The sequence below is a fragment of the Pyrgilauda ruficollis genome, unplaced genomic scaffold (genome assembly GCF_017590135.1).
Source record: "Pyrgilauda ruficollis isolate IOZ18807 unplaced genomic scaffold, ASM1759013v1 scaffold160, whole genome shotgun sequence".
Taxonomy (NCBI): domain Eukaryota; kingdom Metazoa; phylum Chordata; class Aves; order Passeriformes; family Passeridae; genus Pyrgilauda; species Pyrgilauda ruficollis.
In genome coordinates, this window is record NW_024514765.1 from 759,183 (window position 1) to 781,448 (window position 22,266).

The following is a 22,266-nucleotide window of genomic DNA, read 5'->3' on the forward strand; positions in this document are numbered from 1 at the left end:
AATCTTCTTTCAATAAATTATGAGTTGCTTTATTAGACTCAGGGGGTGATGTTCTGTCAATATTATCCTTTGTTGGAAAGCTGTGGAATTGTCAGCACAGCACCATTGTCATTGGATAAGGAGCTTTAAAGTGTTTGTCACAGGTATTTGTTGAGCTTTTGGGTGAAGGTAGTTGAAAACACCTTGGTATTTTGGGAGTTGTCTTTCTCACAAGAAAGGGATTTCAGTGGGATTTGGTGATGTGACTGCTGGTGCCTCTTTCACAAAGATGAAATATGTGTGTTAAAGTTGTTAAGGAAATGTCTTTGTCCAGTTCCCTAAACTCAAGGATGTTTATTAATCTCTGGTTAAGAACGAGAGAATGATCTGATGTGGCTGGACTGTGTGAATGGAGCTCATTGCCACTTTAAACTCCTGGCAGTGTGGTAAAGCACGTAAAAACCTGGACTGGGAAGGGATCAGGCTGAAAGGGACTGTCTGGTGTTGCACCTGCCTTTGTCCCATCTGCATTCAATTTCACTGCTGAAGCACCAAGGAGGAAAAAGTCACTACAACATGAAGGGATAAGAGCAGTGAGAAGACAAAAACATTCCTTATTTGAGCTGAAATAACAGGAAAGGCTTCTAAGTCTCTTGTTTATGCTAGTAAAAAAAAATAATTTAAAAAAATTGGGAGTAAATAGTGTTTGTTTTGCTTCTGAAAGCACCAGGAGTCATTTTCTAGAGATTTATTCTCCTGAATTGTTGTTGTTGTCACCTTTTTGCAGCAGCACTGAAATGCAGCAATGTGCTCTCCTGGGTGTGGCTGTGTTAGAGGATCAAGATAGAAGATTTTGGTTTTAAGTCCCAGCACCTCATATCAGAGTTCAGTTCTGATTTAACAATCAGAGTAGGAAGATAAGCAGTGAAAGAAAATAAAACTGCACTTTATTAATTCTCCATCAGTTGCACCCATTCCTGCTGGTAGGACCTTACACCTGTAACTCTCAGGAGGTGGCACATGTGGCAGTCCAGCCCCCAGCGGAGCAGACTCACAGGGACAAGCAGGACAAGGTGGTGGCACTGCCACCTTTGGAGGTGGATTTAGTGGTGCTGTTGTCAGTAGACATAGAGATAAAACATTGGTGAGAATTAAATAAATTCTTGTGTTCACAAGTACTGGAAAGCACAGGCTCTTGAATCCCTGGGAGACTCCAGCTGTCCCAAAATCTGTTGGATAGTAGGCTGGATAGTAGGCTTGGGCAGAGCAGAAGAGAATTTCTTAAGGCAGGTGAATGCTGAGCTGAGTACAACAAATGTTCTGCTCAATCTCCACCTCAAAAACAAGGAAAAACTGGCCAAAGACATCAAGGGCACAGCAATCCTTCCCTGCAGGAAGCACAGAATTGGAGCTTTCAATCCTGTCAGACAACGTCAGAAAAAGATCATGAGCCTGGATTTTAGGAAGGCAAATTTTGGCTTACTCAGGGATCATCTTGGCAGGCTTAATGGAAGGCTGCCCTGGAGAGTCAGAGGGACACAGGACAGCTGCTTGGTGTTTATTCACAGGCAGCCTCCTCAAAGCACAGAAACAGGCAACTGCAGAGTTCAGAAAGTCAGGCAAGCACAGAAGGAGGCCAGCCTGGCCGAGTGAGGAGCTCAGACTCAAGCAGGAGCCACAGGGAAAGTGGAAGCACTGATGAGTTACCCTGGAGGAACACAGAGACCTTGCCTTGGCATGCAGGGAGAGAATTTGGAAATTCGAAGCTCAGCTGGAGCTGAAAGAAGACAGGGCAGGGGAGGTAACCATGATGTTTCACAGAAGTGCACTGAGGGCAAAGAGGAAGGATGAAAAAATGTGGGTCAGTTGCTGTAGCTGGACATTCAGCTGGTCCCCAGCTGGACTGGGTGATCTTTGTGGGGATTGTCTGGCCCACACTATTTGGGGTGAGGTTTTAGGCAGCACCTCCTGCTGGAGAGTCCTTGTGGAAGGAGACCAGCACCATGACAAAAAGGGGCATCACTGCATGGTTTTCACTTTTTCACAGAAATTTGAAGCCAGCCCTTGCAGCAAGCCTAGCAAACGAGTGGGTGTAGTCTAAATATGTGCGGTGCGTATAAAAAAAGTGATTTATCAAGGTTAAATGTCTGGGTGCAGAGATACCATTCTTAAGGTCATGTTCCAAAAGAGAGGAGTTCAGTTCTTTTTGAGTCAGGAAAGGAGGTTTGTCCTATAATGTGACAACTTCAATCCAGCAGCACACAAGGACAGTTTCTGGAATTTCCCCAGAGCTCTTTACCTCCAGCAACCCAGAGAAGGTCTCATTTAATGACCACCTGCATGGTGCTACTAAATTAACCTTTTAAACTGTTATTTTGTGCCATAAAATAACACATTAAGGTCTTGATTTTACCTCTTTCTTCCCCTGCCTTTTACTGTAATTTACACCTGTGCAAACTGGGATGATTTCTTTTTATAGTTACAAAAATCTCAGTTCCTCTACCAAAGATCACAGAAGTCAAAAGATATCTTTAATGAGCTCCAGTGGAGTAGGCCCTAAATGACTGCCTGATGTACAGAGCAGAAAATTTTATTGGGCCTAGTAAAATAAATGAATTCATTTTAGATGCCTGTCTTAGCCGCTTCTTAGGATTTCCTGTTGTTGATTTTTGGGTCTTGTCAATGTTTTGTCCTGGTTGAAACTTTCTAAAAAATGGCTCCACACCACTGGCTTTTCCCTGGAAAGAATTGTTATTTTTCTTTTACTCAGAAAGAAGCAGTGTGTCTGTAGAAAATACCAGCATGACTTTCTTTCTCATCTGTCAGTTCTGTCTCATTACTCCTGGGATAATGTATTAGTCAGGAGCAAGTTGTCTCCCTGTTCTGCTATTCAACATTTATAAAATCAGAACATTAAATGACTGTGGTGTTATCCCAAACCCTCGTTTGCTTTGGATCTCTCAATTTCGGAGGCTTTTGTGTTTGTTCTGAACTTATTTGCACAAGCCAGCATAGAGAGCTGATTCTAGGTTTGTGATGCCTGCTCATGTATTCCATGGCTGCAGCACTGGGAATTTCATTTGGCCAGACCTGGAATTGTTGTAGTAAATGTCTGCACATTTAAGTTATATGTTATTATATTTTATAAGTAGTTATCAATGAAACAACAGAAGGTCACACATCATTTTGAAGATGAAGGGAAAATAATACCAAGATTCCCTGCTAGACAAAATAATTGGTCTCAGCTAAATTTAAATAGCATTTTTGTGTGCTGTTGGCAGCTGTAAAACAAAGGATCAGGTATCTTGTCCATGAAAACAACTCCTTTTCACTGGACTTTGTAGATGGTAACACCTGTCAGGTGATTCTGTTGAAAGCAGATTATTTTCCTGAGAATTGAAACATGGTAATTACCAAGGTATTTTTAAATTTTATTTTTAAATTATGCTGTTGGGAATTTCTGAAGGCATTTATGCATTTAAGGTGAGGGGTTCATAATTGCAATTAGATGTGCAGCAGTGGGAATTCTGCACAGGTCTCTCACTGTGGGGCTGTTGCACTTCAACTGTTGAAAAGAAAATGCTTTGAAGACACTCTTAAAACTTCTGCCCCAGTGTCTCACTAAATATTTTCCTGGAAACATACCAGCAGTAAAACCAGACAAAATGAAGTTTGCCATTTAGCCAGAGTTCCAGAATGCACTGTTGGTAGCTCCAGTTATATTTCTGTTCCCTTGCTGAGGATGGAAAGTACCTGTGCCATCGAAAATGATTCCTCTGAAAATCTTGTAAGTTTGGAGTCCTTTAAATTAGAGACAATCCTCTTGTCTGCTTGAACAATACTCAAACCAGTAATGAATGGAGGTAGAGGTTGATATTGTTTTTATTTATTTGTTTTATTTGGGGGAGTTTCTTGGTAGAACACAGAAAGAAACAGCTCTACATAGTGATATAATGTTGGTGTGAAATTCTAAAGTCTGCTTCTGAAAAATGTTGTAAAACTGGTTAATGATAAAGTTCCATCTGCTCTGTTGAAAAAGCATAATATTTGTATTAGCTGCCATTAAAAGTAATATTGTCTAAAATACTTCTGAAAGTATTATTCACCTAGAATTTTTATAACAATTTGCCTTCCTAATCTATTTAGCAGTTGCCAGTCCTTCAGGATTTTCCACCTCTTTTGCTCCTGATGGACCCTGATTCTTAGCTGAATGTGCATGAATCCCTACTGACCAGACCTGTCTGCTTTTCCAGATGTTCCCAAAACCTAATTACGACACTGGGGCTCCATTTTGTTCTGAGAGAATTTGGTTTCTGACTCTGGTTCTCAGGTGCCTTGCTCAGTGCTTGGTGCCCCTGTGGGATGTGTATTTAAAGTAGGTAAGGTAGAGACCAAACATTTCTAAAACATAATATTGTGTGATCTTTTAATGTAAGAGCTGATGGGAGGATCCTCTTTCACACCCATGGATACAGACATTTCTATGGAAAGTTTTTTTTTGCTGGAGTGAGATATTCTGGTAAATTCAGAGGAACAAAACTACTGGGGGGAACCTGATGGAGAAGCTCTGGGGGAAGGACCTGGGCGTGCTGGGGACATGGAGCCTGACCCAGCCTGGGGCTCTGCTGTGGGGTCAGAAGCAGGACAGGAGCTCTATGACAGTGAAAACTCCCACCACCAACAAAACAAATTAAAATTTCAGAAGTTACCTAAATTGTGTCCCAATTCTTTTGATCAAATTTCTCTCTGTAGGCTTGGATGACTAAACAGTATGCACAGAATCACATTAGGAACAAAGTTGAAGACTGTAAGCATTTCTGGGTAATTCTGCTGAATCATAATGAAATCATAAATTTTCTGTTGATAAAATGTATGACTGTTTAGGCTTCATAAGTCATTAAATCCTAATAATGAGTTAGATGTTTAGCAAAAGTATGTTTAAACGTGAAAGCATTTAACAAAGTTGGGATTTTTTGCTATAGATGACTTACTTACTCTGCAAAATTAAGAATATTTGAGAAGTCTGCTTCTGATTGTGATGAATTTGTCCTGAAAACATGGAAATGTCTATTTCAGGAGTTATTTTCTTCATACAAGTGACAGTTTTTAATGTGCTCCTTTTTTGTTTCCCTTGAAGCACATCGTACCTCATATTTGTCCAGCTTAAAAAGGCAGCTCAGCATTATATATATATATATATACATTCCCCCTTTTGAAGCTGCCTAAAAAGAAAGCCTGAAGCAGTAATCAAATGAAAAGAGGCATGAATTTTAATCCGCTACTAAAGTACACCTTCAAACTTCAAGTGATAATTTGTTTTTACTCAGAGGTCCAGCCAAGCATATCAAATGATGCAAGGAAATGGTAAGATAAAGCTTCTGGAATCTCTTCTCTAGAAATGTGGGCTCGTTTCTTTCTGAGGGAGTTATTTCTGGGACAGTAATGTGGCAAGTAATATGGCTTACAAATAATGGTGATGAGAGTGGCATAAACAAAGGTCTTTTTATGAAATGCAGGAGGAGAAATTTTATTTCACTTATGGTACTACAATGCCTCAGACACTCTAAACACTGGGATATATATCAGGCTGTCAGTGTGTCGCCAAAGCCTGAGTAAAGTCATGTCCTTAGCAAAGCAGGAAGACCTCTGAGTACCTAGCAACATTTCCCTAGTTTGAATTTCGGTTTAGGAATACAGGCTAAAAATCAGTGCTCAAAGGTATTTGAAAATGAAGGTAACGATGTTGGTTTTTTGGGTTTTTTTTTTTACTGTTTTGTTTGCCTTTCATGTACGTGGAATATTCAGATAGGACGTAGAGTTAGCCCAAATTGTGATGTGTATAAAAATAATGTGAAGAGTTTGAAAACTCAATAGAAAAGGTGTGTTTAGTCTTTTTCTGGCACCAAGCTGAGCCTTTTTTGACCATGCATGGCCAAGGACCCTTCCCAACAAACGAGCAGTCCCTGCCAGGGAGGGTTGGGGCACCAAGCAGTGGCTGCTGTGTTTTGTTGCATCAGGGAAGTGCCCATGGTGCTGTGTTCTCACACCCAGCAAATCCAGCTGTGTAAATCCAGCCAGGGACTGAAGCACTGCAATCTGCTCACTGCTCTTCAGCCCACAGCAGAAGGAATCTCACAATGGAAGATCATCACCTGAGAAAGGCCTCGTGAGGTCTGGGAGAACCGAGGTCCTTGGTCTCTCTTCTGGATATCAAGGAGTTTCTCCCAGTGTAGAAGCCGTGTCCTGTTTTGATTTGCTTTCACAAAAACAAAACACCCTTGGGTTTCCATCTTAAGTGCTTTGATACTTATTTTTAAGACCAGCTTTCGTAATTCTTAAAAATGGGTTGGGTTTTTGGTCGTTGAAATGGGAAGACCCTGATGATTACCAATTTTATTGAGAAACTCTTGTAAAATATAGATCCTCACACGAAATTAGGAATGCTGCATTTTGGCAAGGTTTGCCAACCCCAAACCAAAGCCGTGAACTGTGAACTTATCAAGCAAGTTTGCCATGAAGTTTCTTAATGGTGTTATAAATAATATTTTAAGCACTATTGAAAAATTATAGAGGCTGCAAACATTTTTAATTCTGTGCAAATGGGGGGAAATCCAAATGCCTCCTTGGGCATTTTTGCTGTTTGTTCCAAACCAGAAGCATGCACAGCATATCTGAGGTATAAATTATGCAAGAGAAATTGCCTTTGACTTGTTTTATGTAAGAAGATATGATTTTATTTGTATTAGTTGTATTTTAAAAATTTCAAGCCCTTTTAAAACATCTCTAAATAGAGGTTTATACATTACTGAATTGTTACTAAACCCAGAATTTCGTTTTTCCACTTGAGTCTATTTACACAGTACAACAAATAGGTTGAAATGAAGACTCTAAAGATTGCTAGGTATCTGTGTTAAATTATATGTATTTTTACTAGTTCACTGTAATGTAATCATTAAAATTTTATTGAGTCCAGTGGGTTAAATTGCAGTTCTAAAACCTGAGAGAATGCACAAGTCCAAAATCAGAGACTGTTTACAATAAACTTCCAGTTCTTTTGTTTCCTTTTTGCATCAGGGTGGCTGCACATCTCAGGAGAGATTTGCCAACTACAAATAGGAAAATATTGCATTTATTTATTAATCAAATGTGAAAAATCAAAGCAGCAGGGTTACAGCTGAAACCTGGGGCTGCAGGTGCTTATATGAGAACAAAAATCTTTCCTAGAAATCCCTGGATTTCAGCTTCCTTTGATACTAAGAAGAAACATAAATGCTGACAAAGATAAAACAGTGTATTATTTAAGTAATCAGAGGGGACAGAGAAACTACAAAAACTAGAAAGTTCTACATAAAAAAATAAATAATTCTTCCAATGTTGGGGTTAGTCATTAGTAGATGAAACCTTGGGAGATTTGAGTTGCATATGGATCTTCCTGTGGAAAGCTGGAGTAATAGAATGTGTTTATTTGTGGTGAGGACAGTGTTAGCAACAATAAATATAAACTAACCAGCAATCAGTTCAAGAAAAGGATGGATTTGCCAGTAGGTCTCTGTCTCTTGGGGCTTTTTTTCTTCTGTGGACTTTCATCCTCAGCACCTCCATGTATTGTCTTTGTTTTCTCCTCTCTGACATGGTAATAAGATTTTGCAACATTGCTCACTGACCATGTAATGATAGAGCCAAATTTTGGGGGTTCATGGCTTCTGACTCTCCACAACTCCTCCTGGGAGCTGGGAGAGCAGGTCCTGAGTTTTAAACGGGCTTTTGACCAGGGAAGAGTTCTGAATATTTAGTTTAAAAGTGTGAGGGTGTGGGATTCTAAATGTTGACTGGGTGTAAACATGTAAAGGTTTTATGCTGCTCTCTAGTCTGCTTTCAGAAGCAATCTGGTGAAGGTGGTCGTTAAAACATTTTTAATAACATTCAGTGCCATGAGGTACAAATGGAGTGTGTTCCCTGCCAAATCATTACATTTTGTCTTTTTGCTTTTGGCTGAGTGCAATAACCCCTCTGCAGCTGAATACTTGTTAAATTCTGTACTGAGTATTTGCCCATGTGAGGAGTCCACAACTGTTAGCATGGGGAGCTTCAGTAAAATATAAACTTTGCTGTTGGAGATTCATTGGTGATGGTCCTGCTTTTTAATTATATTTAACTAAGTTTGTAGGTGGCATCTTGCATTTTGAGGGCTTTTTGGTTTGAGGAAAAGGGTTAGAGGTGCACTAAAATTAATCAGTTTTAACATCTCATGCCAGAAACCTCTTTTAACTGAAAGCAGAAAGTATTTAAGTTGGTTTTGGTCCAGAATGAATCATGGTCTCTACAGGAAATCACAGCAGATGAGTTCTATTACAGAGTTTCCACGAGTGCCACATCAGTTACATGTATTAACAGGTATTTGTCTGTAATAAATGAGATTAATGGCACAAAACACAAGGTCTGGACAACTAGGGGTTCCTAAACCCACTTCTCAATTAATTCATCATCACTTTATACTTTCAAATATCCAAATTAGTACATGTATTTGTTAATACTGGAGAGTTTGGGAGTGTGTGGAATTCTGACATGACTTTTCATTCTTGCACATTTTGTGCATTTCATGGGAACATGAAGCCAATATTTCTGTAATTTATAGATAACATGAGAGAATGACTGTTTTTGGAAATGTTGCTGATTTTATGCTAAAGTGTTTGTGGCATTTTTTTTTTTTTGGGAGGAAGGGCCATTTCTGAAACCATTTAAGATGCTGAGCAATTTTAGGAATAAAAAAGTCTCTGATAAATCCTGTATAAATATGGAAAAAAAGAAGAATTGAGCAGAGGTCTGGTTACCCACATTATTTACTGATCAGACATTCCAAGTATTTTAGACACTCTACAGAGTTAGATGTTTTAGGCTTTATTTAGACAACAAATCCCTTTGAAGCAAATTAAGTCCATACTTTATAGTTGTGGCATTGGGACTTAGAATCCCTTTTTATGAATTTTTTCCCACAAATAGAAATTATTAATGTCCTTGTTGCCTTCCTGAGCATTGGTGTGTATTTATCGTTATCAGCCTACACTGGCCATTAACAGTCAGGGTAAAAGAAAATCTCTGCTCATTTATGGAACTACAAACACACACCAAGGTGCATCTCTTTTAAAGTACCTATTTTAAGGCTGCCTGTCCATGGAAGCTCTTCAGCTAAGGAAAAAAAAAAAAAAAAAAAAAGTGAGAGAATGATGTATTCTGAAAAATATTCTATGGATTTTTTCTTATCTGTAGAGACATGAGAACTGATGCCATGTCACAGTAAAACTTGGGGTTTGAAACCCTTTTGTCCTCTGCCTGCTGTTGCTTTTTAATTGAGGTGAGAACAGGAATGAGCAGGGGACAGTCTCATGTGAAAAATATTTATAACATTAAATTTATGTGGATGAACCTTGATACAACTTTATACAATTTTCTTCTAGTGAAAGCAGGATTTCCTTGCCTTCCCCCACTGCTGCATCTCCTAAACAGAGAGGTGAAAGAAAACTAGGAAGCAATCATCCATAGCCTGAGCACGTATAGAACAGGGAGACTTCACTGCTGTGCTTAAGGCCAATTGGCAATCGCTGGCCAGAGGGAATGGAGGGGTTTGGGATGGAATTCTGTTTAAAAAGCCAGCTCTGCCCTGCTCCTCCCAGGGAGAGGAGGGACCTCAGCCTGCACCACAGCCTTTGGCTGCAGCATCATCTGTAAAGACACGAGGCAGGGTTAGCAGGAAGGCTATGTTTTGCAAAGCATTTAAATGTCCTAAATTTCAGTTCCTTCCTAAGAAGGAACACTCAGGGGTAGTGCAGAGCTCTCTGGTTGCTCTGAAAGGGCCATGCAATCCAGGGTTGTCCACGGCTGTAAATCCACTGTGTCCCAGGTGGGCTGTGCCAGGAAAACTGCACCTGGAGACACAGCATCCCAGGAAATGTGGTGTATGGCTTGTTAGGAAACACTCTGAGGTCCTCAGGCTTTAAAATGCAGGAGAGGGATTTCCTGGCTGAATTTTAGCTTCTTCCCACTGTGTATTTAGAGAACTCACCTCCCATGCCTGAGGGGTGAGTGATGATCAACACCAACATTTGGCAAGGCTGCTTCTGACCCAGGGTGAAGTTCTTCTCTTGAGTCACAAACAGAAGCCTACATTATGTGCTCCTACAGCCATGAAACCTTTAACATTTGAATCCCAAAAAACCATCCCTCTCAGTATCACTACTGTCTGGCAAACAGTGAGACAATGCCCTCCATAGCTGTGGGTAAGTTCTTAGAATTTCATCCTTTTCCTGTCTCAATTAACCAGCTCTAGCCTCAACTTAGGTGTGGCCACCTCCATTTTTTCGTTTTTTTCTTTTTTCCTGTCAAACTAAGTGTCTTAAACTTGTCGGTCTCTCCATTACATTCATGTGTTTGATGTCGAGAAGAGATGGGCTGTAAAAATTCTGGTGTAATTTACGGCTCCTTGGAAGTGTCTTTTGATATGTAATCAGCTGTGTCTGATGCTGAGGAGAGCAAGCTGTGCTTCAGGGACAAATTCAAAAGTGTTGCTGTGAGAATATGGAACAGGGGACTTCCCACTTAAATGGAAGATTGACTCCTCATTTCTGTTATTTAATGGTGGCTTAAGTCCTAAAACTTTGGGGTTTACTCCTTTCCCAATTTAATTTTTCCCTTCTTGTTAGCTAGACAGCTAGATAATAAAAACCTAGGACATAGAAAGGACTAAAAGTGACCACTGGCTTTGTGGAGACCCTGCTATGAATAGATGCCTCATTCAAAGTAGTCCCACTGCTGTGAATTGTACATCCTACCAGGAGGAAAACAATGGGAAGAAATACCAGCAGCAGTAGTGGAAGAGTTATTATAGGCTCCGGGGCTGTAATCCTCTGGAAAGTTTCATCACTTTGCAATGAAGCAGAGGTTTGGAGTGTGATTTTCTTTTCTAGTTGAGTTGGTTGGTTAAAAGGGTGAAAGAAATCCTGGCTGCCTACCTGTGATCCGTGTCAGGGATAGGTAATGGCAGTGCTGATTGTTCCAAAGGGACTGGAGGTTGGGATGGCTGCATGGAGACCCAGGGGTGGGCAGGAGCAGGGAAAAGTCAGGAAAACTTTCCCCATCCCCGTAGGTTGGACTTGTAAAACACAGAGTTTGTATTTGAAAATGGCTGTGGCCTTATGTTATATTTCTTAAGGGCTGTGTGAGGTTCTCAAAAAAGATGGGCCCAAAATAAAGAGAAGGAGACAAATAGCTAAAATTAAAAACTTTGTGATCTCACAATACTAAACATATAGTTAGAGCCTATCAGTGACACTGATGTCAAGGGAAGGACTATAAAAAATAACAAGGGAAGGACAGTAAAATAACTTAGAGACAGATTTAACAGTCATGACTAGATTTGTTTTAAATAAATCAATGATTTAAACAGCATCAATTTTATTGAAACTGCTTTAGATAATAAGCGGTTGTAAATAGCTGAAATTCTTTGGTTTATGACTATTGACATATTACCAGGAAAAGCTGACATGGGTAGCTGTGTCAGCTTTGGTCTGACCCATCTGCAGCTGGTTTGTGTTATGCTAAAGCTTGTGGATCAGTCAGAAATGTGGTACAAAAAGGAGGATATTTCCATCAGTAAAAGAGCAGAATGTTCAACATCAAAACCTGAGAACTACTCAAAGATAGTCCAGTGTATTCTGCCTAGATCTGGGTGCTTGTTGGAAGTTGAGATGAACATTCTGCACTCTGCCCTTATTCTGAGTTATTAATAAAAAGGAATCAATATTTTCATTATTATTACTGGTGCTTGGCAAAAACAGTCTGGCAAACTTGTGAGTCTTTGAAACTGATGGCTCTGTTGCATCACCAATAAATTATTTAGCTTCTGGAGGGGCAGGGGATTTTAAGAAGCATCTCAGCATCTCCTGTTGATGTTCTTTGTTGATTCCCATGGCAGCTTATTTCCTCTAAAGCAACTAATACTCCTACTTATGAGATGTTTAATTATGAATTCCCCTGCCTTATAAAACACCCAAAATGTTGTACTTAGTCCTCAGCACTAGGGAGGACTAGGTTTTTTTTGGTTCTAATTCTCTTTCCTTATAACATGAGCTACTAAACCTGATCCAAATCTCAGGATCTGCATGTGCCTGTGCATCAAACCCCACCCAGACATGCAGGGGCCGTGGGTTTGATGCTCAGATGAGTCAAATCACATTTGCTTTTATTCTCCTGTAGTATTTTTCTGCCATTAAAAAGTTCAACCCTCAGGCTGGTCTGAAGCCAAACAGAATTCCTGTGATTTCAGGGGAAATCTTTGCATGTAGACTCACAGAGGATATTTTAAAGAAACTGTGTCTGTAGTGTTGTCTGGCTTAATATAATGTTGCTCTAAGGACCACACTTTGAAAAGCTCCAGTTTCCTCCTTGAATGGCTGATTTGTTGGATTGATCCTTTTTTTTTTTTTTTTTTTTTTTTTTTCAGACAGGAGGAGGAGAAAACCTCTAATACTGTGGGTCTGGGTGTTTAAAATGGTTAATGTGATGGAACCTGGGCATATGAATTGAGGTTTTAATTTGTTCATGATTCTAGTTAAGTTGTGCAAGGCTGAATGAAGATCACTGGAGAAATACTTGTAAATTTACAGTTTGGGGTTTTTTTCATCTTACAAATCCAAGACTTCCATAGATATACATATGATTTAGGATGCTCTGTACCTCTCCTTTCCCATTCAGGTACACAAAGTATATTATATTTATCATATCATATCATATCATATCATATCACATTTGTCATGATTATAGAAATATCTCAGCAGAACTAATAAAAAGATTAAAAAAAAGACAAAAGAAATGAGAATTTAAAATATACGCAATACTGAAGATAGATCTTATTGGTTCAATTCTAGAAAAGTGATTTTTAGCAGAAGAAAGACTGCCACCAAGGCCACTAATCCACTAAGGCTTGTAGATGCAGCTTTTGGGTTTCTGTCCTGCCATTTGCCATTCTTCATGGCTGAAACTCTGCTGAAACTTTAAACCAGTGCTTCTCATTCCTTACCAAGCCATGAGGGAACCTATTCTCTTCAATATTGGTTAAATCCAGGACTTCCATTTATAGAGGAACAGAGAATTCTCACTACAGGGAGCTTGTAAAGAATTTGGTATGAAATGATGCAATTAGGCAGTTGTGGAAATGAGGATGTTGGAGCATAAGAGAACAGGAGTTTGCAAGGCAGTGTCTTCTATTATTTCTAATAGGATTTCTTAGGATTAATGGATCAGTAAGTAATGAAAACTGACAGCGAGGATGCCTCTATCAAAAGCTGAACAATTTTATAGATCCTGGTCTTGGAAATATTGCTGGCTGGAACTGGAAGTCTCTCACCCACTCCCCCCAGCTGAACACTGAGCAGCTCCCCAAAAGAGCATGCAGGTGATTTTTTCACTTTCACAAACAAGGATGAGATGAATCTAAGGAGATTATTTTGGAGTTGACACTGAATTCTTGTTGAACCACACTTATGCTGCTAAGTTTAGTAAGGGTGCACTGATAACATTTAGGTTGTCACTGAAATGAGTCTTCGGCTGGGTTGGCCCAAATTTGGATTCTTTGCTGCAAGCAGCTGAATGTCTCAACCAATGAAAAAAGGAGGAGAGCAATGCTCAGGTTTGTTATGATGTGGAAATATGAAATGATGTGGAAATAGCAAGTTTTCAGTTAAGAAAGAGGTTTTTTTGGTTGTGTTTTTAAGGAGAGAGACTCAGAAGAAGGGTGGAACTGCAGTGGGAGAAAAAAGAAGCAGTGACAGACAGAAACACAGCAAAGCAGGACAGGGTGGCTGGCAGGGAAGGTAAGGGATTTAAGGAAATATTTAATAATCTTGTTCCTGTTTGAGGCTGAACTGGTGTGGCTTCATGCCCTGAACAAAGGTGCTGTTCCATGTGGATGTGGTGTCCAACTTGTTCTGGAATCATCACTTAAACTCTAATAAAAGCACCTTTTGTTTCAGCAATGAATGCATATTTCATGTCCTTGTTTTGGTCCTGAATGAATCACACAAACATGCTGCAGTGGAGGTTTTCCCAGAATGAGGATTTGTGTCCCTTTCCCTGTGTCACAGCTGAAGAGGGAGCAGGGCTGTGCCTTCAGCCCAGTCCCAGTGTCAGGGCTGTGCGTCCTGAACCTGTCGCCTCTGGGCTCAGAACAGGATTTCTGCAAAGCAGACCTTCCTTCTTGATTAAATCATCACTGCTTTCATCCTTTTCAAGCTTTCCAGGGTTATTGCTTATGTCAGCGGGATTGGACATTGCATTACTGCCCCAAAATGACTGCAAATTTCCTTAAAATTGTAGCAGTTCTGAACACCGTGTCAGCCTGAGAACCTGCACCTAGGAGGCACCAGCAGCAGCTGGGTTTGTTACTCAGACTGGACTGTAACTCTGAGAAACATTTTTAAATTAATTTTTTTAAAAGACTTTATAAAGAAATTAATTGTATTTGAAAGGTATTAACTGAAACATAATACAATAAAAGTAGTCCAGCTATGAAAATGACAGGTTTGGTATAAACAGGTGCATGTTTGAAATCTGAAAGGCCAAAATTTATTGTGACAGTAAAATAGTCTAAATTTCATATTGGCTAGTGAGACACTATGACCTGGCCTCAACTAGCTTTAAAAAGTGCAACATAGGAAATTGAGGGAGGAAGGAAAAGAATAGGAAAATGAAATTTCAGGAACTGCTGCTGTAGGAAGGGGTTTAAGCAATTTGTAGATAAGAGTGTGTCCCTCTCTCTTATGGTTCAGAACCATGTGATTAAAAGTACCTTGTAATTGTCTGCTCTCTGCTAAACCCCTGCTGCTGGAGCCCACTGGAGTTTCCAAATTTTCAGGCAATTCAGATGATGTCACCACCCCAAATTTGTTGGGTTTTCGTGACTTCCCATTTTCCTTAAAATCAAATTAATCCAGGACACCTGCAAATAATATTCAGTCCTGATTATGAATGTATAGCCTCCCATGAAACAACTATTTTTAAACTATAAAACAGGATGCTAGTTTTATTTTTTATCATTAGGAATGGCAGAATGCTTCTTCCTGGGAGAAAAATCTGTAGTGCCAATAGTGGCAAGTATCAATTGCCTCTGTATTTCAAGCTAATGAAATAAACTACATTTGGTTTATGATAAATAACCTTGTATTGCACTAAACCTTCAAATATTTTACTGTTATTAATCTAAAAACCATCAAAGTTGTATACTACATAGAATCTCCATAGGAACTTGATTTATGCTAAGATGCATTGTTAAAAAAAAAAAAAAAAAAGAAGAAGAAGAATAAGAAAAACTCAAAGCCTTGCTAAACCACATTAAAAATCCTGTTAAAAATTAAAAAAAAAAAAAAAAAAACCAAAACAAAAACAAAAACAAAAAAAACACCAAACTCCAGACACCATTTGGGAGAGGTTGATGTTGTCCAGGTTTCACGTGTGGGTGAAAAGAGCCATTGAGAGCAAAGTTGATTGGATTGAACTGGTCCAGCCCCCCTGGAGGGGCCTTTGGGGTGTGGGGGAGCTGGGCTGAGCTGGGCTGCTGCCAAGGCCTGGCTGAGGGGGGAGCAGCAGAACTGGAACATGACTCATTCCCCCTTCTCCTCTTTGCTCATGTTAGGCACAACGCATTGCCCATGATAATTTATGAGTAATAATGTTAATTGCCAGCTCTGTGTAATTGGTGTGGTTCAAGTATGGGCTGTTAATTGTCATTTGTATCAGAGCCTTGACTTTTCTGAGCAGCCATAGAATGTGAGTTTTAATTACCAAGTTCCTTGCTGCCATAAATGTCCACGAGTGATTTAGGAAACACAGGATGCCAGAACAGGTTTTGACAGGTTTTTTTGCCTTGCAAGCCCTTCAGCTTGCTGGGGAAAATAACTCCAGTAAAACCAAAGCAGCACCATCAAAACATGACAAATAGAGTCGCAGCTATGCTGCAGCTTCTGTAAAAAGGAGTTCTTTATTTGGCCAAAAACTTGCTGTGAAGATGGGGTAGTGATGGCAAAACAAATGAATTAGGAAATACACATTTCTTGACTTTTAACTGGTTTCTCTGTCACAAGAAAATGGGTAAGTTTGAAAATTCATAACTTTTGTAAGTGAAATATAATTTCTGGAGGCGTGTGATTGGGTTTTTTGTTTGTTTGGCTTGGTTGGTTTTTGTTTTCTTTTTTTCTCCTTTTTTTTCTTTTTTTTTTTCTTTTTTGTTTTGTTTTAATTAAATTTAACTGAATCTGTATTCAGCAAAGACTAGAGCTGGTTGTCAGTAGCCGATTTGGGGTCACTGATGGCAAAGTGGACTGCAGCTTGCAATTTGAAGGGTACATAAAGCACTGGCTGTGTTCCACAGTATGCATTGGTAAACTGCAGACTGCAGTAAAACCTCCCTGTTGCAACATAAATATGGCATGAAAGTTGATTAACCAGGTTTATGTTGTTAGCCAAGCCTGCAATCCATCTGGACTAAAAGGATAAAAATAAAAACTAAGTTGTTTAACAGCAAAATAGTGAGCCCAGGTTAGAAAAGGCAGAGGTTTGGACATTGAGTCCCAGCAAGACTGGACAAGTTCCCAGCAAGATGATCAGTTATATGTTGTATCTGGCGCCTTGCTTAAATTTTTTTTTTAAATTTTTTTTTCTTTTTTTTTTGTGAAATAACTGTGATTTGTTGAGTTGAGGTCATTATCGTTTAAGGAAATGCTGTTTGTGTGTGTGAGTGGAAGTGTGGAAGTGTGGTAGGAAGTGTCGTAGAGTCTTCCCCTGCCCTGTGCTTACTGGGTGTGCACCTGAGGAGAACTGCTCATCAGGAACATTCACTTTGGAGCTGGAGAAGTCCACTGTCTCTGAGACCTTCATTCTGCTGTTTGGAGTGTCCTCAAGGCCATGCCCTGCCCACCAGTCAAGTTTGGAATAAACTTTTTCACTCGTGCTGATACGTTTGAAATTGAACCTTGGTATTGCAGGGACTTTATGGATCAACGTGATGGCAATTAAATATTCCAGATGTTGGTGGTGTTTTTAAAAATGGTTATTTAGGAAAGACAATGTCTGAAGGTAAATTTATCACCCCAGATTCTGGAGTGGAAAAGGCGTGCTGAGGCAGCAGCTCTGCCCCATGAAGGACTGAATTTGATGTATTTATTCATTATATGAGCATGAAATCAAGGCATTGTCTGGCTGACATGGGGCCCTATTAGTGGCAAAATGGGCTCAGTAGGAATTTTTCTCCTGGATCAGAAGCAGCCTGGCTGATTTGATTTATGTTTGCTGAATTCTGCTGGCTGTCCTTGCAAAGTTTTATCCCTAATCAATATGGGCAGAGCCCTGGCAGAGGAACAGCTTAGGAAATGCAGGAGTTTTATGTGGATCTGCAGAAACCCCTGGGGTGTGTGGTAGATAAAGGGGAACAGTTCTCATCTCCTGAGCTCTTAAGGCTTCATATCTTTTCTTCCCAATGAAAGACTTCTGTTTATTAACTCTGACTCCTACAGAACTCCCCTATCCAGGTTGCATCTGCAGCACAAAATCACTTTGTTTCTAAAGAAATATGATTTTCTGTTCCCAAATGGATCCTGTCTTAACTACTTTTGTACTTATCACCTGCTCCTTCCCCCTTGTCCTGCTCCTTTTTATCACATTTAAATAGCAAGGCTCTTTTTCAACCACTCAGGTGTGATTGAACCTAAATTCAGGGGGATCTCTGCTCAGCATTGCTGTTTTTGTAGCAGGTCCACTGCATATTGATGTTTGGCATTAAAAAAACAAGGGACATTGCCTATTTTAAGTGAATATCCTGGTTTTTTATGGAATTATTAGAGTCCTAATTCAGTAACCAGAATCTGAACTTATTTCCATTGATTGCTGAACAGTGTGGTAAGTAATGTGCTCTTGCTTGCTTTTGAGACTCAGAAATTAAGCCTATTTATTTAAGATTTAAACTAATTATAGTTGCATAATTCTGCAATGTATGGAAACAGAATCTCTCCTAAAGAGCTGGTGGGGAAATAATAAAAGTTTAATTTGAGCCCACATGAGCTATTATTGGAATTTCAGTAGAATAGAGACTGGTCTGAAAGTATAGAAATGGTTTGGTTTATCCCTGCCTTTTAAAGTAATATTATGAATATGAATACCTTTATGTAATCAAGCCAGCTGTATCCTGAGAAGGTGAAAACTGGGTATATTAAAGCCAAATACAAAAGCTCATGTTCTTCTGGGGATGGTGGTTCTGACTTTGCAGGGCCAAGGTCAGGAGCTCTGCAAGCTGAGACACAATAACTTGTCAAGATTTACTGGTATTAATTAGGGCTTGCAAACAAAAAATTATAATGTGGACATAATTCCTTCATTCTTGTTCTGCTAATTCACTGTTATAATAAGCATGCTAAAAATAATACTATTTTTAAGGTCGATGAAGAATCAAACCTAGTATTTATTTCTTGAGAAGAACCCAGGAATTTTGTTTATGGAACGCAGAAATCTCTGTTTATGGAATTTATGCTGCTTTTCTGTTTGGAAGGAGGGATGGTGTAAAAGAGAGTCTCACAACACAAACAGGAGTGGGGGATGTTTTTAGAGTGTCTTGTAATTTTCAGGAGGAGTGAGAAGTAAAATTATCCACCTTAGAGAGAAAACACTTGCAGCAAGGAAATTCTGGTTCAAGCCTTAACTGGGAGGCAGCTGAGAGCAGCTTTTGCAGGCAGAGGAATGCCACGTGACTGTGGTGATACAAATTTTATTTCAGGAGCACTTAAGAAGCATATGCTAATGTTTTGTAAGGGAGGATGGCTTTGGAATGTCCTTTGAAATGAGAATCTCTGCCATTATTTAAATAGAACGTTGCTTGCAGCGTGCCTTAATTTATGTCTCGTCAAGGGCAGATGAGACAATTCTTGTCTGTAGAGATGAGATACAGGTGGCTGGAAAGAAATGCAAGGAAACCCAGCAGTGAGTGCTTTGGCGTGGCTCTGTGGCACCTTTGCCCTTCCTCCTCACCCCTCTGGAGCATCCTGCTGCACAGAACACCAACCTGCCCCAGAGGCTCTCGCGCACCCAGGGCACAGCGCTCCTTTGCAGAATAAACCCAAACACAGCCTCCATGCTGAGGGTCCAGCCAGCACAGAAGTGTTCTGCTGATCCTTCATGCAAGAGGAGCTTGTGTGGATTTGTGCTTCCAGATCCTGATTGTTCAAGAGGCAGAATTCAAAGAGCAGGACAGCTTCTGCTGGTTCAGCTCTGCTTCTCTCGGGAGACCTTTGGAGCTGCTCTTCACAATTCAGTTGCCAGCTTTGGAGGGTGGGCTCTTCTATAAATGAAGTTGTAGCTCGAGACATCAAGAATGTACGTGGGAGTGGAGTAGCAGAGCTGAGGGAAGTATTTCTGTCGTCTAGGAGTATGAGAAAGCACCTTTAGGTTGTTTTGAACTGGGATTTCTCTTCTGAGAATGCCTGGAAAAAGTGAGGAGCTGAGTTAGAGCAGAAGCTGTGTGTATGGCATCAGTATTACACCAGGAGGGGGAAACGCTCAGTGTGGATGTACTGGGGCACATATTGAGGAAAAATATTCACTGGGGGGGCAGAAATAGAGACAACCCTTACGATCCAGGCCTTCTCATGGTTACTGTGGGTCAGCTGTCCACACAGATATACAGAGAATTCCTCTTCCTTAAAATATGGGACTTCTTTTTCTGCTACTGGCTCAGTTTATAATCTGGATACGTGGCTGGAAATCTAAAACCAAGCCCCAAAAGCCCCAAACTCTGCCAACACTTTACACAGTATGGTGGACAAAAATTTGAAGTGAAACAAAGCCCTTGGGTTACATTTCTTTAGAATTCCTCAGGTTTTGTTGTTTTCTTCGGAAGGTGCATTCTTGGATGCAGACAGGTTCAAGACTTCAAATTTCTAACAGAATATCAGCAAAAATTTAAGATGGGTATTGAAATAACCTGATTTATTTTCCTAGTGATGGTACTGTTGGCACCTGGCACAGTTTTTTGTATTGTAGAATTATTGTCAGATGGTCTTTTTTTAAGGGCTTTATAAATAGTAGGATGAACTAAACCAGAATTTACCAGTGAAATCATATGGATTTCAGGGTGAGCATTCCAGAGGGGAGAAGATTAGAGCCTGACATCTATGAGGAGACTTAACAGCAAATGTAACATGAGACAGAGGCTGAGGAGGGAAGGTGAGAGGGGGAAAAGGACAAAATTGTTTTATGCTTTTCAGCTGCCCTTTTTATTCAGCAGCAGTTGATATTTGTGTGTAATTATAGGGTAAAAACAGTCTCTATTTTAATGAAACTTTAGAAAATAAAAGCTCGAGTTGAAATAGCCAAATGGACACTTGTCCATGAAGTTGAACCAGCAAAACTATGCAATGCTTTAAACACTATTGGGTGTTTATGCTGGACCCTAAAATTGCTAGATTATTTGTATTTGCAGCCTCATCAGATTGACTGCAAAGCTTCCAGTGATCTTCCCTCTTCAGCTGTGGACAGTAACTTAACTGCAGGGATGATGCCATGTGAGGTATTGTTAAATAAACCTAATTTTTTATTCATCATTTGACACTTTCATACAGCAATTATTTTCCTTTCCTCTTCATCTTCCCACATTTATACAGATCACGAGAAAGATATCCTTATAAAATTATATTTAAGAATTGAATTCTTAACACATTTCTGTCAAGGCTCTGAGCATATTGATGGTGACCCCCTTATTTAACAGTGATTATAATTGATTTCTCACTACTCTTAATGCCAGGCAATGATTAGAGAATGAGCTATGGCCAACTCTCTTGTGGTGAGATTTTTTTATCAGGCAGTATAAGATTGGAGTAGAACTGGAAGGGTCTTTTATGCTATGAAAGCATTTATGACTATTAAAAAAAAAAGTAAAATGTGCTCATTTTAAATGAGTCTACTGACAAAACATTTAGCAATGAATGCTGCTGTTTGTGTTGTTGTATTTTCTCTAAATGCCAAGCCAGACTATCAGTACAGAACTTGCAGTCTGGCTCCTTTTGGCACTGGATATTTGATATTACTTTATATTTTCCTTACCCTTAACAAGTCCACTCTTGATCCCGATTAGATGCTCTCTTTTCCAAAGGGAGAAGAGGAAATGGGAATGACAGAACAATTGGATTTAACTCTGCTGGGACTTCTCCTTGAGGGTTTCACAGGAATTGTCAGGATTGCACACTGACATGTGCACATACTTACACCTGACATTTGTATACATATTTACATTTAACATTTGTACATATTCACATCCTGACATTTGTACATATTTACATCCTGACATTCCCCCTGCTGGGGTGGTGGAAACTGGCAAGGTAACAGGATCTTCATCACTGGGCATGGCCTGGGAGGAAGGAATATCTCTGGATGAGGAGCCCTAGGAGAAAATGCCCCCAGCCCTGTGGGAATCCTGGAGCTCTGTGCAGAACCAGCAGTGGGGGTTGCTCTGCTCTTCTCCTCAGGCTTTGCAAGGTGTGTGCACACTTCTTCTCCCCTGGAGAGTAAAACTCCTGCAGGAGTTGGGGGCTCCTCCAGCCTGACTGTACCAGGTCAGTGCTGGCAGTGTGGAGCAGACTGCTGCACCTGACTTCATAAATGAGCTATCAAACATTTGCAGAATATTAAAAAAAATATAGAGGAAATTCAGAGCAGCAGGAAAAACAGCAGAATAGTGACCTCTTCTCCTGCCCCATCACCTTCTACCTTTCCCAATCAATCTTATCAGTGTTTCTTTACCTTTTATTGTTTTTCTCTTTTTTATTATTTTTCTGCATCCCCCAGCTTGGCTAAATCTAGTTTTTTTCTCACTCCAGCTCTGCCCTGTGCAGTCTGTTGCTGATTGCCATTTCTTCCAGTTAGTTCTCCATATTCAGATCCCACCTACCCACAGCAAGATCTACTTGACATGGTTATTTACAGCAGACTTTCACTTGTAAACACACAAAATTTAATTGCTTTTCTTGCTTCCTGTGTTGCCTGTGCTGTCTACCTTTTAAGCCTAATGCCACGCTACATCTGACAATATAAATGAGAAGGAATGGCATAAAATTGGAGGTTTTTGTTCAAAATATCATATGGATTTGTGAAACTTTGATGTGAGTTTTCTTCTATGACTTAAAGTCTTAAGAAATAGCAATATAATTGTGTTTCCCAGCTTTTTAAAGGAAGGTGAGTGTGGGGAGAGTGCTGTGACAC